This window comes from Panthera pardus, unplaced genomic scaffold (assembly GCF_024362965.1).
Source record: "Panthera pardus isolate Hobbes unplaced genomic scaffold, ASM2436296v1 HiC_scaffold_17, whole genome shotgun sequence".
In the NCBI taxonomy this organism is placed as follows: domain Eukaryota; kingdom Metazoa; phylum Chordata; class Mammalia; order Carnivora; family Felidae; genus Panthera; species Panthera pardus.
This window is the reverse complement of record NW_026526732.1, coordinates 109,128,135-109,144,610: the sequence shown is the minus strand read 5'-3', so window position 1 is coordinate 109,144,610 and position 16,476 is coordinate 109,128,135. Positions and strand designations below refer to the sequence as shown.

General features: G+C 51.3%; 1 protein-coding gene and 4 non-coding genes across 5 annotated transcripts in view; 1 reads left to right on the top strand and 4 right to left on the bottom strand.

The window, feature by feature from the left end:
• LOC109252608 (histone H2B type 1-C/E/F/G/I) overlaps window positions 1-16,476 on the bottom strand; it is a 490,736-nt gene that overhangs the window by 330,655 nt on the left and 143,605 nt on the right. The window lies entirely within an intron of this gene.
• On the bottom strand, window positions 627-708 carry TRNAS-AGA (transfer RNA serine (anticodon AGA)). Its single transcript has one exon. It is a non-coding gene; the product is annotated as a tRNA-Ser (tRNA).
• Window positions 3,638-3,719, top strand: TRNAS-UGA (transfer RNA serine (anticodon UGA)). Its single transcript has one exon. It is a non-coding gene; the product is annotated as a tRNA-Ser (tRNA).
• TRNAQ-CUG (transfer RNA glutamine (anticodon CUG)) lies at window positions 7,403-7,474 on the bottom strand. The gene has a single exon. It is a non-coding gene; the product is annotated as a tRNA-Gln (tRNA).
• On the bottom strand, window positions 13,324-13,405 carry TRNAS-AGA (transfer RNA serine (anticodon AGA)). The gene has a single exon. It is a non-coding gene; the product is annotated as a tRNA-Ser (tRNA).

Below are 16,476 nucleotides of genomic sequence, written 5' to 3'. Positions count from 1 at the left end.
CGGTCTCGGTGAGAAGCCCGGCTCCCCGGGGCCCGGGTGAAGTCTCCCGACTCGGGAAGGACGCGCCGTTCCGTCACCGCAGCGGCCGCGCCGTTGAGGCGGGAGGGGGCGGACTTTTAACCGGAAGTCTAGGGGGCAAACTCCCGCGTTTCTCCTTCCGTGTCTGTTCACGAGCCGCGGCGCAGCCCCCGGAGGATGAGCCGCTGGAAGGGAGGAGCGGGACAAGCTGCGGGTCCGGCTGTGGTTGCACCCCTTCTGTGCTCAGGGCTCTGTGAATTCCAGGTCCGGCTCCCGGGGGGACGCCGCACCTGCCATCTTCCCCGGCTCGGGGAGAAGCCCCCTGCGGACCCCGCGGCCACCTCCCGGGCGGACACGCTGCCGTCCGAGCGGGGCTGGGACCGCGGCGGACACGGGAGCATCGAGAAGCCTGGCTCCTCCTCGGGGACAGGGACGCACCTGCAGGACTGTGGCCGAGTGACTTGTGCAAAAGTGCATGGAAAGACGGCGCGCGCGCCTCGTGTCCGGGCAAGCGCGGAGTCTTCCCGCCGCCCCAGAAAGGACCGGGTCGCTGCCTTCCCGGCTCAGGCGGCGACAATAGGATAGCCCCCAGGTGGGGGGCGGGGCGCCGTAGTCGGCAGGATTCGAACCTGCGCGGGGAGACCCCAATGGATTTCTAGTCCATCGCCTTAACCACTCGGCCACGACTACACGGGAGCCGTGGGCCTCATTAGCATAAGTAGCCGTGAGGCCCGCAGGCGTCAGGGGCAGGCGTCAGGGACAGGTGTCAGGGGCTCGCATCTTCCACCAGGAAGCGCATCTGCTGTTCCCGTCTCTTCCCGTTGGACATCAGCGGGGCGAATGGGCGGGGTCACGCGTCCTTGTCGTGAGCTCGGGAGGACCCCTGCCTCGGGCGGCCTGCCGGAAGGGGCTGCGGCAGGACACCTCCCGGGAGCCCAGCTCCCTGCGCGGCCAGCTGCCGAGGGGACCCGGGAGACGCGCAGCAAACCCGCACGGGCTGTAGCATCGGGCCGCGGCTCCGTGAGGACAGCGACAGGCTGTGCCGAGGTCCAGCCCCAGCAGGTCCAGGCGTTCCCGAAGGATGAACGGCGTCGGGGAAAATAACACATGGACACAGACAACAGCAGTGGGTTCGACTGGCCGCTTTATTGTGGCAAACGTGGCATTATATTTTTTAGCAAATTCCTTGTAGCTGTGTTATCTATGTTTCTAGGCATTAACTAATTCTAAAAATGTTCCTTTGTGTGATCACCCATAAAGGAACAACATAGTTATTTTCTTGTAACGTTCCCTCCTGCCCTTTCAAGGTCATCTAGCTCTCCACACCTCAAGTGGAACGTTTACAGGGATAGGACTTTTTAATTGTTTCTTTGAACCATTTGCACTACAAGGAACAAAGGTATTCGCTTTGGTCTGGGATGCTGGGAGGGAGCCAAGAGGGCCCTGGGAACCCACCCCTCACGTGCTCCCAGAGGGACAATGTATGCCTAGGAACTAATGAACCATTCTGTACCTTAACCCACCAGGTCCAGTTATCATCTGGAAGCCTCCTGGGGGCCAAGCGGGCCTAGGGGTTGGAGTAACTTGTATCCATAGATACGTTTCTTTGTTGCCATAGTGGGGATTTCGAACCCATTTGCCCCCTCCTTGGCTGGGAAATATATGGGCCCATCCTTCCTTTAGGCAGAGGAGTCTTTATAGGGGGTGGCAAGGGCTGGATGTGGGGCCGCACAATTTCCCTGCGGAATCTTATTTCTTTCCCCAATGGTCCTTTTCCCGGGGGGCCTGTCGTGGGCAATTCCCCAACCAACAAATCCCCAGGTACTTTCATTGGTAGGGGGGCTGCCCTGACCAAGCTAAGGCCAAATTACATGAAAGCGGGAGTACAAGAAGCTTCACTTGTACTTGTACTTGTGGGCCTCTCTGCAGTCCCCATCCTCCACCGCCGGGACCCTGTCATCAGGCTGGTTCGATAGCTCGGCTTCCGGCGAGGCTGGACAACTCCAAGCGACCAACCGTTTTCAAGACGAGTGTTGGGTTCTGCACATAGTGGAAGATCCGGCGGTCGTCTCCCCGAAAACCCACAACCATCTGATTTAAAAGACTGTCTGGCTGCACCCGTGTGCGGAGATCACCCTGGCACAGGCCTCCAATAAAGCCGTTCCTCAAACCTTCAAAACATGAACATGTATGCAAATGTAAGAGGCTTCTAAAACTGTTCCCCATCTCACTGTTCTTTCAAAATCATCTTTTAAAAATTCGTTAATTTTGCCAGTCGCGGACTGGCGCCGGTTTTTTGAGAAACAAGTTCAAGGTAATTACTTTCATTGTGCATTGCAGGCAACGAGGCAGATAATGAATCCCAGAACCCTTTGAGGCAAATGTCAACTCTCGGGTAATATCAATAAATAACCAACAAATCAATAAAATGCGTCGCTCTGCTATTCACTTGTAAGACTGGATCACTTCGCGCTGCAGGAAGCAAACAGAAGGTTCGCTCCTGACTCCGCAAGCCGGAAGCCAGCACCGGAAACATCGTGAAGCGTCCCTCCCTTCCTCTCAGTGTTTCACAGGCGAAAGGTTGCCTCACTGAGGTCATGTTAATTGCACACTGCTCTTGTCAGTGAATACGTGTTATATCATAAACGTTTTCCAGGACGATTACAGAAACCTCCCAAATTTCTGTTTAGCGGCCTTTATTGATCTGTTAGGCAGATGAAGCAAAAATATTTAAACATTTCATCCATTTTTAATACCTTTTTAAACCTATCACAACGGGAAATGAAAAGGTTTGTGTGCAGTACACGCTCTTTGTTAAGTTCATTTCCCTAGGACGGCGGTCCTCAAAGCTCAGTGGGCATCAGGTCCTCCCTCCTGGGCTCCCTCCTGGGCTCCCTCCTGGACTCTATCCTGTGTCCCTCCTGGATTCCCTCCTGGGTTGCCTCCTGGATTCCTTCCTGGGCTCCCTCCTGGGCTCTGTCCTGTGCCCCCTCCTGGGCTCCATCCTGGGTTCCCTCCTGGATTCCTTCCTGGGTTCCCTCCTGGATTGCCTCCTGGGCTCTGTCCTGGGTTCCCTCTTGGATTCCCTCCTGGGTTCCCTCCTGGATTCCTTCCTGGGCTCCCTCCTGGATTCCTTCCTGGGCTCCCTCCTGGATTGCCTCCTGGGCTCTGTCCTGGGTTCCCTCTTGGATTCCCTCCTGGGTTCCCTCCTGGATTCCTTCCTGGGCTCCCTCCTGGGCTCTGTCCTGTGCCCCCTCCTGGGCTCCATCCTGGGTTCCCTCCTGGATTCCTTCCTGGGCTCCCTCCTGGATTGCCACCTGGGCTCCGTCCTGGGTTCCCTCCTGGGCTCCCAAGCACCCTGTGACCGCTGTGACCGCGGTGTCCGCGGAGGGCGGCCGCTGGGGGACGGCTCCGGTGCTGCAGGCCTCGGACATTCGAGTGGTTTGTGCCGGAGCCTTTTTCTGACCCGCCACGAGCCCGCGGGTTCTCGGTTTGCCCTGCACGGTGGACGGGCTCCTTTGTTCCGGAGGGCGAGGCCCGCGGATCTTCCCGGCTGTCGCCCGGCCCCACTCCTTGGGGTGCGGCACGCATCCACTCTCGGTTCACCCCAGGCGAGCAGGTAGTCGTGGCCGAGTGGTTAAGGCGATGGACTTGAAATCCATTGGGGTCTCCCCGCGCAGGTTCGAATCCTGCCGACTACGGTTTTACCAGGAACAGTCTGGATTATTCTCCGGCGTACCCACACCCGCAGATGAAGGTAACGCACCCCGTTCCCCACCCGCGGGGGCTGCTTCCTCAAGTGCGGGCAGCGCCCTGCTCGGCTCCACTCGCCAAGTTGGCCTGAGGCACCCGACTTCGTCAGACTCCAGCCCCCACTGTGGGAAGTTAGGATCCCTGAAAAGCAGTGACTCTGGTAGGTCGCTACCGATCACTTTGTGCCAAGAAGACAGGAGTTAAGCGGGAGCCCCATCAGATTTTTACTTCCACTTAATCGATGAAGAAACTGCTCAGGGCCGCACAGTGAGGCGGTATGGACGCGGACTTCCGGGTGGGTTGATGGGCCGGGGCGCTCACAAGGTCCTTAGGAGACACTCCTAAAACGCTCAGGTTGCTCGCAGCTTCAGGGGCAGATTTGTTGGCGCCCCCAAATCACAGTAGGTCCTCTTTTTCAGGCCCCTACTGCACCCCGGCGGTCCAAGGACTTGACGCGTCTTATTTGTCGATCTTTACACCAGGTCCTCAGAGATCCCACCGGACATAATAGGTTTGTATCCTGGTCTCAGGACTGGGAAGCCAGAGGGCGAGCCCCGCACCCAACCCCCCAGCAGCTGTCCGTCCGCCCCTGCCCCTGCGGGGGGTTCAGACCCGCGCCTGCCTCCACCGCTGAGTCGGCTCACTGTTCTGGACTCGTCCTCTCCGGCGATAAGACCACAAGAGTGGTGTGACCTAAGACCCTGGATTTGGCCTGGGATGGATATTGCGGTCCGTTGAGTGTTCAGTGCTCGTGTTTTCCCTGATGCCGGAAGCATCCCCCCTCAGTACGTGGGGGGTTCGCCTACATCTGAGGGGGGCGTTTCTTCACAGCGCGCCAAGAGTTTCCCACGCAGCAGACCTTTTCCGCTCCTGAACCCCAGAGCCTGATGCCGGGACAGACTTTTCCAACCAACAGGATTTGGATGTAGAGTCGAAGACTGGTTTGAGAGAAAGGCGAGAGCTATTTTGGCCCCAGAGATGGGGAGGAATTGGAATTAAGGCACATATATTGGAGGGAGGGAGACTTTTAAACTCTGCAAAGCCCCGATCGATGGACATATTCCTTAGAATTAATGCTTCCATGCTGCTGCAGAGAGAGACCCCAAAGCAGATTCTTCTGTCCCCACTCCCTTCTCCTCTAGCACGTTCAGGGGATGAAAGTGTTACGGCGGGTTTCACAAATGATTAGGAGAAACAAACAGTGATTAAGAGGCTTATGAGTTCAGGTCCGGAAGAAAGATGGGAGTGAACTTGTGGGTGAGAAGACCTGGTGGGGGATGGAGCCGTGGGGCGGGGGGAAGGTGACTGAAAGTTATATGGCTTTGAAGATAAATGATTATTTAGGGAGTCACTAAAAAGATCACCTTATTGCTAAGGGCAAGAATCATCCTGGAAGCAGCCTTCCCCAGAATGACACCCAACAGTGTGAGACAGTGGGGGAACGCCGACAAGATCCTCAGGGAAGCATAATGTAAGTCCAGGATTTTACATCAGCTGAGACGTATTTTGTGTCATTTAAGAAAGTGTATTCCCACCAAAAGGATTAGGCGGCATTTAACAGGCATAGATCCACACATAGCTATATGGATGAATCTCAGTATATAATGACTGATGGGGGCACCTGGGTGGCTCAGTTGGTTGAACAACTAGCTCTTGATTTGACTCCGGTCCTGATCTCATAACTGTGTGATTGTCCCCCTACCCCCCACCAAGCCCAAGGCGCATGGAGCCTTGGAACAGGCTCTGAGATGGACAGGAGGCCTGCTTGAGATTCTCTCTCCCTCTCCTTCTGCACCCCCCCCCCGGTGTTAAACTCTCTCAAAAATAAAAAAATATATATGTTTAAATATATATACATATATAATGACTGGTTGATATCAACTGTGGTAAACTGAATTTCTACTTTCTCTGGACATATATTCATCTACTTTATGCATGCCTTCCTTCTTCTTCAATTAGGCCGAGTCTTCTCACACTTAATAAGAAACAACAGAAAGGAAAAGAGTTTCCACAATCTTTCCTCCCCTCTTCTATAACAATCAGGCGAATCCGTATGGCTACAGGTTTGAATCAACCACGACTGTCAGTTTTTGGTGTAGAGGAAATATCTGTTGATCGTATCCTCTTTAAGTTTTCTGATTTTGATTCATGTGGACCATTTTCTGATGGCAAAATATTTACAGGAAAGACTTAGAGTTTTACTTTTGCAGGGTAGAGACACTTCTTGCATTTTTGTCTGAACAAGAAAATTTGTGTGCCTAGGAAGGTGAGAAAGGATAAAGCAAACTTCAGTGTGGACCACACTAAGAGCAGTCCCTATCCATGGGTGACGGAGTGTATGAAGAGTAGATCCCACATACTCTGAAGGGTGAGGGGCTGCGGTAAAGCCATAATTGGTGTTTCCCCAGCACAGACCTAGCAAAACACTCAAGATTGTGCGTATCCCACAGTCAGTGACACACCGTGAGAGAGAAAACCAAAGATCTCTAATTTTGAATGAGGGTGTGTGTTTACTCGTGGTGGCAGAGACTTCACAGAACTCATTTATTATGAAGGGGAATCTGGATATGAACGTTTGGATAAACAGTTTGCACAAAGCGACAACGGGAGAAGAAGCAGGCCGTGAACGAGACCCGGCTACGGGGACAGAATTTGCAGGGCGAGCACATTTGGAGTCAGTGATGGGTGTTGGTTGTGAGGGGGAGAACATTGCCTAACAATCTCCTACCCGCCTGGTGTCGTGATGAGACTATTTGCTGGCGTGGGATCTTCCAGCCCGTAGTGGAACGTCTGCAGATTTCCAATCCAGGATGAAAACAACCTCACTGCATGTACACAGATGCCCAACCAGAAGTTAAAAAAGAAGAAGAAGAAGAAGAAGGCCTATACACAACAGTACAAGAGCAAATGAAAAAAGGAAACTTGTACAAATAATGTAATTAGTAAAGAAATAGCTGTAGAGCAGGAGTTAGCCATCCTGGATGAGAAAGAGGGAAGTGTGGCGTTCTGGGGGCGGCACCATGGCCCGATGAAGGCCCAGTGAGATTATTACTATGGATTTCCCCTCAAGTTTTACCTCAAAATATGTCGAATCTGTAGATACCTTTACGATGTGATAATGAGTCTTAAGCACCCCTTACTTAGAGTCCCCTAATTTCAGATTTTCCACCTTTGGTTTCTGCGTGTGTGTGTGTGTGTGTGTGTGTGTGTGTGTGTGTTGTATACACAAACTGGGTTCAGTGGCCATAGGGAGAGGGGAGGAGGACCATTAGAATTATTTATTTCCCCTGTTTGAAATATTTCACAGGTGCAAACATTCTTTTTAATGTGCACAGAAAATAAATGTTATGTGAGTCGATTCTTGCTTTTTATTTCGAGTTGTTTCCCGGTCACGGCAGAGTACAGGGGCTTTGCGGTTTCCCTCCTGTGTTTCCGTCTCATGGTTCTTTCCCTCCTTAAAAAGAAACCCCATTTAGCCAGAATGAAATTCTGTTCCTTCGTCCTGGCCCGGATGCAGGCGTGTGCGGACTTGCAGGGACTCACAGGGGGTTCCCAGGACAAAACTGGTCGGGGTCATTGAGGTGAACAGCACTTTCCAGGAAAAAAACAAAGCGAGACCAAAAGACTCGGCAGGTTCCACCGAGACTTGAACTCGGATCGCTGGATTCAGAGTCCAGAGTGCTAACCATTACACCATGGAACCCCACGCGGGGCGCCGGTCCCCGTAATCGTCTATGAAGAGTTTGAGTGACTCCACTGAGCGTTTAGTCGAGTTTATGAGTCACGATTCTTCGTCCACGCTCGCGCATGACACTCTTAAAAACAAACCCCAGGAGATTTCATTTTTGTCTTATTTTATGTTCCGCCACCTAGACGGCCATAGAGTGCCCCTCGCCATCCCAGCCCCCGGAGGTCCTCACCCTGCCGGCTTCGGGAGGAAGAGGGAGCACCCGATCCGCAGCGGGGCTGGGCGGACGTCACAGTCACTGCACGCGGCGACGGTCCCCGAGAAGCGGCCCGCTTAGTCCCCGGACACACGGGGCACAGGCTTGGCGTCTCGCCTCCCGGCCCCGCGGTGTTTTCTCCTCGCAGATTGTTGATCATCGCGTCTCCTGCCTCCGGGAAGACAAACCCAGGTGCCCGTTTCTGGCACGTTCACGGGAGAAAACCCGCGGGAGGAGCGTGTTGGCGAGAAAATGGAGCAGGTGGGCTTGAGCGCACCTCGGCCACCTGCAGCCGTCGGCAAGGAGCGCGTGGGCCACGCGGCAAGTCACCGTCTACACCCGCCGCCTGACCGGAGAGGAGCGTGCCCGCGAAGGCTGCCGAACTCTATCCACGACGTTCTTTCCCGCTGCTCCGCACAGACCCTGTCTCGGGCCCCGCGCTCCCCTTCGGCTAAAGAACAGGTTTCTGGGCGCGGAATTTGTGCGGGCGGGACCCCGGGGGTGCGGGACCCTGGGGGGAGGGCGCGGGACCCCGGGGGGTGCCGGCCGCCTGCCCCGCGCGTCCGAGGCCGCAGAACGACTTCTCATCGGAGAGAAGCGGCCTGGGCCCGGCGGCGCGGTGACTATCCGGGTGAAACCTGTCCGCGCTCAGGACTGTGTCCGAGGCCAGCACCCGGGGCTCCGTGTCGCGCACCCCGGACACCCCCCGCCCCCGGCACTCGCCACGCGGAGGCGGCGGCGGCACGCGCCTCCCCTGCTAGCAGGGGCGAGCGAGGTCGAAAGGGCGGCCCGCCTCTCCTTCCAATGGTCTGCGATGCAAGACCAACCAAACTCAAGGAGCTTGCAAAACGCCAACTCCGTGCAAACACCAGTTCCGCGCAAAGCCCTTAGCGAACTAAGACCCGGTTCCGGAATCTGGGTCCTGCTCACCCACACGTCTGCGGCCACCTCCGGCGCGGGAGGAAGGTGTCACCCTGCAGCTCACAGGAGCAGGTGCAGAAACATCGCCACAGAAAATAATCTTAAAGGAAATGCAGAGCTAAGCTTGCAAAATGCAGAGCGAAACCTCTCCTCCCTCTCGGGCTTGGGGGTTAGCCCACGTCCCCTGGAGAGTCACTTCTTGGTCCGGGGCCTATATATGTACATATCCGAAAAGCAGGAGTGAAGAACGGGGAAAAGAAGAAGTTAGAACAGGACCAAATCAAAGGATTGAAACAGAAAGATACGTTTTTTAAAGTTCTTATTGTAGAAAAAAGTCATCAGCACCTTTTCCCAAGACCATTCAACGGTTTTATTGGACTCTGGAAGGTCAGGCGCTGGAGGTGTAGAGGTGAATAAGACAGGGGCTCTCTGCTGGGAAGGATGTTCCATAACTGGGGATCAAGTGGAGAAGCGCTTGTAGCTGGCAGCTGACAAGCTTGTAGCTTGTCCAACGGCTTGGACAAGATGGGAAGCTCAAATACAAACAAAAATGGAAAATACTGGTTTGCACAAGAATTGATAACCTACTGTGCAGACTGACCGTCCATAGAAAAAGTGCACAATAAGAGTTCAGCGCATGGGTCCCGATTACAAAAGCAGAACGGTTTGTCTTTGGCAGCCACAAGACGGTAAAACAGAAAAGGGAAAATAAAGAGTAAGTTCCACAACGGACTTAGAATTTTGGCTCAAACGAGCCTCCGTGCTGTTCACTTTCAGAGGCACGTACACGCACCGGGGTGTGAACAGGAAAACCCAACAAGGGCAAAGCCAGCGAGCCCAGGAGCTCCCACTGTCATGAGGGAAAGAGGTGCTGAGCCCGCTCAGGGGAGATGCTTATACTGGTCAGAAAGAAGGCGCTGGGCCTCGTGGCCATCGAGAGGCATTTCGTGCATGTCTGAAAACAAGAAAACAAAGCTGGCAATTTCTTCTGTCTCTTTGTAATGGACTGTGAAATTACCAGGGAGACTTCCAGAACCTTTGTGGGTGAAGCAAAGCACCCCATGGCATAAGGAATGGAAGTGTCAGCCCGTCACACACAGAGGAACCTGGACACCAGCACCCCGCGAGTGCAGACCACAGACCACCCAGCGAGTTCACAAAATTACCCGAGTCTGTGCCCCAAACTAAGAATCCCCCGCGTCTAGGTTTTTCCTGCATCTCATAGAGCCCACCGGTAACTCTTAAGAAATGAAATCACTCCAGTAAAATCAAACATAAAGCTCCTAGAGAAACAGCCTCTGCAAGTTCAGGCTGCATGATTCATTAACCTCGAAACTGCCCAAGGAGCACCCAGGCCTGAAGCTAAGAAGCTCGTCAAACTGGTTCTGATTGTCTCCCTCGTCTCAGGGTGGTTATGGGATGTGGCTTCCTGACCAAGCTGATTTAGGAGACCAGAGTTACACAAATCTGGGTCAGGCCCTGGGGATAGGACCAGGTTCCTTTCTAAGCAGAGGAAGATCAGAATCTCTCCCGCAGCTTCTGTTCAACCTTTACCTTGAGTTTCGCATGAGAACAGTTATATCTGAATTACATTTTCATTTCTTTTGGCAAAGGAAACATGTAAAAGTGTCTCTAATAAAGTGTCTCCTAAGTCTCAATAGATATGCTGAAGCTTGTAGGAACACATTTTTTTCCCCCTAGGCTTTCCTTGTTGCACTTGGAGGTAATGCCTTGTATTTCCAAGTCATAGCTATTTCATTAGCCATGCTTTATCCAGAGGTCTTGCTTCTGGAAGATTGACAAATGGAGAAAAAATTCCAGGTAGTGACAGAAGTAAAAAGAGACACCGATACAACCACAATCATAGTGGGGTATTTTCACACAATACACCTCTCTGAAAAGCTAATAGAAAACATAAATGGAAAAAGTAACCATAATTCATAATACTGTTATTCATATAACATATAATATAGAGAGAATGGGGCACACATCAACTCCAGGACTCAAACTTTTTCAGACACAGATGAAATGATCTCAAATTTGACATTTTACCAGGCCACAAAGCAAGGCTCCAAAACCATAACAGGGCTGGATACATGCTATTATTTCACGGCAAGAAAATTATACCAGAAATCAAAACCTGAAAATGAAAAATTGTATTTGTTTACAAAATACTAAATGTGCTTCTAAATAACCTATGGTTCAAAGGATAGATCCCAAATGAAATTAGGAACTATTTTGAAATAAATGATAAAAACAGTGCATATCTGAACACATACTGTGAGGCTAGAAGTGTATATAAAGGGACCCCCTTGTGTACATATATATAAATAAAATAAACACTTAAAGGTAATGATCTAAGCATTCAGCACATGAAACTGGGAATCAACCACTAATTTCTTTCCAAAGAAGCTTCAGGGAAGGAAACAATGAAGCAAAGAGCAGACAATGCAATAGAAAGTAAGTACAAAATGGGGACTCTCAACAAAGCCAACAAAAGTGGTAATCTTTTTTCTTTTTCTTTTTTTTTTGATATTTTTCTTGTGATAAAATACACACAACACAAAAACTGACCGTTTTACCATTTTTCAGTGCACAGTTCAGTAGCATCACGCACGTTCACCTTGTCCTGCAGCCCTTCCCACGTCTCTCCTGAACTTTATTCACCTTTTCTCAAGCTGAAATTCTGTACCCACTAGTCAGTACTTCCCTATATCCCCCTCCGCCCGGGCCCTGGAAACCACCGCATCACTTTCTGTCTATATGGGTTCACTCGAGGTATCTCATGGAAGTGGAATCCGTTTTTGTCCTTTTGTGGCACATTTCGCTCAGCACGGTGTCTCCGAGCTCCATCCGCGTTGACGAGTGCATCAGAATTTCATTCCTTTCTCAGGCTGGATAATACCCCATCACATGCATAGACCCCATTTTGTTTAAGCACTCGCCCACCGATGGACACTTGAGCTGTTTCTACCTTTTGACTGTTGTGAATAATGAGTGTACAAATATCTGTTCGAGACTATGCTTTCGATTCTTTTGGGTGCATACACAGAAGTACAATCGCTGGGTCATATGGCCATTGTATTTTTAATTTTTTCCAGCCTCGTTGAGATCTAACTGACATCTAACGCTGTGTAAGTTTAAGGCACAAGGCGGAATAATTTGATATGTACGGGGTTGATGTGTACGTATTGCCTCACAGAGTTTCAATTTTGTATTGATTTTGTGATTTATTTCAGAAATGCAATCTGATTTAACATTCAAAACGCAGTCTATAAAAGTAAATCTTTTGCATTGATAATATTAATAAGTAAAAGAATAATTATACAGTCATCAAAATACACGTGTAGAAAGTGTTTGATAAAATACAGTCCCTGTTCATGTTTTTAACTTAAAAAAGCTTCTGTTTTTAATGGTTACAGATACAGAGCAAGTTGCAAATATAGTACAGAGAGGTTCCACGTACCTCATGGTTCCTTCACCCATTTCCCTGATGGGTTACTTGTGACATAATCAAAGTACCATATTAAAAGCAGGAGATTAATATTGGCTCAGTGTTTGTGTGCAATCCTGTCTCTGGTGAAAGCAGCCAATCTCAAAACGTTACATACTGTGCGCATTCCTGCAACAGATACACCACAGAACGTCGCTGGGATCATCTCCACCCGCCCCTTCCAATCACGCTCACACCCTGTTCCCACCATCCGGAAACCTCTGGCAACCGCTACTCTGTTCTAATCTCTACAATTTTGTCACTCGGTAGAGTCACATAGTTGGACTCATGCACTGGGCGACCCATCAGGATTACTTCTTTCCCTGAGCCTAGTGCCCCCCTGAACCGCTTCCAAACTGTTGATTCGTCACTAGTGCCCTCCACTCTTTCCTGCCCAGAGTTCCGATCGACACACTTTGTGTCGTCACGCACCTGCTGAAGGACACTTTGGTGGTGTTCAGTTTTCGGCTGTTGCAAAGAAGACCCCTGTGGTCCTTCATCTATAGGTTTTTGTGCAAACACAAGTTTCCATCTCTCCGGGAATGAGAGTGCAGTGGACGAATCATACAGCATTTTCCTGTTTTATTTTATATGAAATTGCCATTTTGCATTTCCACCCGTATAAAAATCGTGTTCAATTTCTATCACATTCTCAGAAAGGCCAAACTACAGGGACAGAAAACGTGTGTGGGTATGGACTGTTGCCTGCGGGGCTGGGAGGTGTCTAGAAAGGGGAACACAAGGCAGTTTCTGGATTGATAAAACCTCCTGGATCCTGATTACGGTAGCTGATTACACAAACGTGTGCATATGCTTTCAAAAAGTCCATTTTACCCTTCAATAAATTTTTAAAATATCATAAAAATAGCCTCTTGTGGCAGACTAAATACCCTTCACCCAATGGTCTCTTTGGGAAATAGCTTGCCTGGAGCAGAGTTTGGGGGAGAGAAAATTCGAAAGTACTCTTAGCTTTTGCACGTCGCCAGGCACAGGCCTGTTCCCGCGAACTTTCTGCGGCAACGAGCGTACCGACTCCGGTTTTTTCTGGGCGGCACTTGGGAAGGGCGGAGGCGGTGGGTTTTCGCCAGGCCCGAGACGCGTCCGCGCCAGGAACGCGCACCCCCTACAGGTGGGATCAGACTGGGGAGAACGGTGAGGGCTGCCTCTCCGCGAATCGCGGGGCAAAAGCTCACTCGTAGTCGGCAGGATTCGAACCTGCGCGGGGAGACCCCAATGGATTTCTAGTCCATCGCCTTAACCACTCGGCCACGACTACAGGCACGAGCCGGGCTTCTTCAAATTCTAGGAGGAAACGTGGTAGGTTTACAGGTAGGATGCCTGTGTAGACAAAAGCGTGTCTAGGAAGCTGGGCAAGGTGCAGGGAGAGAGACGCGACGCTGAAAACCGCCCTGGGTCCCCTCACTCGGGGTCCCCAAGCTCCGAGGCTGACACCTAACATACTCATCTCGCGGCGTTCGGGAAAGTGCTTGGCAAATACCAATGCGCTATCACTTTCCACGCGGATTAGAAGAAACCTATAGGTATAGACGGTCCAGGAGTTTCATTTCCCCTGAGATCCTGGCTGCTTTCTGAAGAAATGGATTAGCTGGTGTGGTTTGGTTTTTGCCAGTGCAAAATGGAACCAACACGACAGTTTCCTGCTCTCCTGTTCACTTTTGCAACGCACTGCTTCCTTCGGCAGGATTTCCAGATGTTCCCCAGGGACGATTCAGAACAAAATGCTTGAGTGTGGGTGCCAGGTAGATCGGTCCCCATTTTATGACCAGTGGGTAAGAGGCGACAGGTGAAGGATTTGATGCGTCTTGAGAAAGCTGAGGTAACTGCTTGGATTTAATACATTGTATTTAATCAGAAGTAACAACGTGTTATTTAAATAGAGGTCAATTCAGATGCCACTGGCAATGGAGAGGGCTAGATCTAATCAAAGATAAAATATTTTCCTTCTATTTATATCCAGAAAAGATAAACTGTGCTGTCACTAATAACCAGAAGGCATATGGTCCTGGTTAAGTAAGCACGCATCACTGGCAATCTTGGGGAAATTCCCAGCTATTTGCTTTAAAAGACTGTGAGACATATTTTCCATCTTTATTTTCTGCGTCTCCCCATAAGAATATTTGGGGGGAGGGTGGCAGACCGTTGTCTTGAGCTTTCCTAAAACATTTTTTAAAGTCTCATTTTTTTTGTTATTAATATAATAACCCCCAAAGAGTCCTTCACCAAAGTATGCACACGAAATAATTCTTAAGGTCTAATTAAATCAGCAGGTCAGAGAGGTAGAGAGGCCCCCAGGAATTCAATTAGTCAAGAACAAACTCAGAAATAGTGACGGGCATTGGAAAAGACAGATGATTGAACCGGGAACTGCTGGGAAACATTCAACACCAAAGTCCTCGAGTCTATACTTAGAGTTCCTCTTTCGGTGCCCAGGAAAATAGATGTTTCTCCTCCTTGATTGGAAAATCTGTGATGTATGGAAACCAATTTGACAATAAATTTCATATTAAAAATAAATAAATAAGAAAAAAAAAAAGAAAATCTGTGATGGCTGTCTCACACGGGGTGAGGGAGGTGGAGAAAACAACCCACAAGCTTACCTCCCAGAAACCAGCAGGACTTGGGTATAACTTCTTTCCCTCGCCCCCAACCCCCAGTCCTTCCCTTTCTTTCTTTTTCTTTCTTTCTTTTTCTTTCTTTCTTTCTTTCTTTCTTTCTTTCTTTCTTTCTTTCTTTTTCTTTCTTCCTTTCTTTTTTCTTTCTTTCTTCTTTTTCTTTTCATTTTTCTTTTCTTTTCTTTTCTTTCTTTCTTTTTTCTTTCTTTCTTCTTTTTCTTTTCATTTTTCTTTTCTTTTCTTTCTTTCTTTCTTTCTTTCTTTCTTTCTTTCTTTCTTTCTTTCTTTCCTTTCTCTGTAACACAGGGGGAAAAGTTTATTAAAGTGAAAGAATTCGATATTCAATATTCTGCTTTTGCGCACAAAACGTTCTTCTTCAGGTGGGGCTCGTTCCGTGGGACAGTGTCCTGCAAAACGGATGACCGATTCAAGCGTTATCAAGCTTAAATCAGCCGAAACGCGTGTCCCGGGTGCTGCGCTCGCGGGGAGAACACGACCTTGTGAGAACACGAGGGCAGCGCAGAGGCAGGAGCCCTGGGCGTCGATCGCCACACGAGTGTCCCGGACAAGGGCTGGAGGACACCTTTGCCTTGGAATCTGAAAATCGGACGCATCTGTTACTTGCTCGCGCCCCCGCAAGGGCCCTTCTGTTCCCAGGATTGCGAGCCTGAACCCGGAGCCTGGAAAGGACGCCGCCTGGACACCCTGCTCGAGGGAACCACATGCGCCCCCGAGCCCAGAACCGCCCCGTCTATAATACGGCTCAATTCTGCCCAGGACTCACGAGCTTCCGCCTGGCCTTTCCGCTGCGTGCGCCACCGCGAGGCGCGCAGTGCGGCTCCTTGGACACCGTGTCCTCTGGATTTGCGCGTCTGCGTCTGGGCCGCGGCCTCCCCGACGCCGAGGCGCCTCCTGGACCCGCGCTCACATCCCGCGCGGAGGCCGGAGGCGTGGACGCTCCTGAGCCGGTGGCGGCCGTCCCGGGGTCACCCCTGCAGCTGTGAGGGGGCTGCCCAGCTCCCCACGGCCTCAGCCAGCATCCCCGCAAGTGTCCCTGGGCCCATTGGCCGGCGGCCGGGCAGCCAGTGTGGTGCCCTCTAAGGAGCCCCAGTTAGGTGTCAGCTGTGAGGGTCACGCACGTGGGTCCCCTCCCTGCCCGCTCCTCCCCCCACCCCCTGCATTGGCGCCCCGGTGCCAGCCCCCCTGCCTGCGGAGCTCCAGGTCTGGAAGTGACCCCACGTGTCCTCGCAGGTCAGCGGGGGGAGAATGCACCATGGGCAAGCTCCGACTCACCAGCCTCGATTGGTTCTGGATTTACTAGGGGCGCATTCTTTAATCTGTGAGGAAGACGCCTTGCCTCAGCCAGGAAATGGTTGCAAAACTCGGTGTGTGCCCATGCCCCCCACACCAGGCCTCTGTCACACTCACTGCCAAGCACACCTTGGCCCGGTGGCCAGCCGCCCGCCTACCACGCGCTCGCATTAGGAGTTAACATTCCACTAGCTATGAGGGCGGCTAGACGGCGTGAAATTCTGCTGACTGGCTGTGGAGGGGTGAGCCGGGGCGAGCGACGCGGGTCCAGCACCCAAGATGTTTACTGAGGGTGTGGGGATCAGGGGTTCAGGGAAGGTAGCCCGAACGTCTGCTGTCGGGAAAGGGCCGAGGATGACCATGCGCGCGACCAACGGCATCAGCCTTTCCAGAGCTCAGGTCC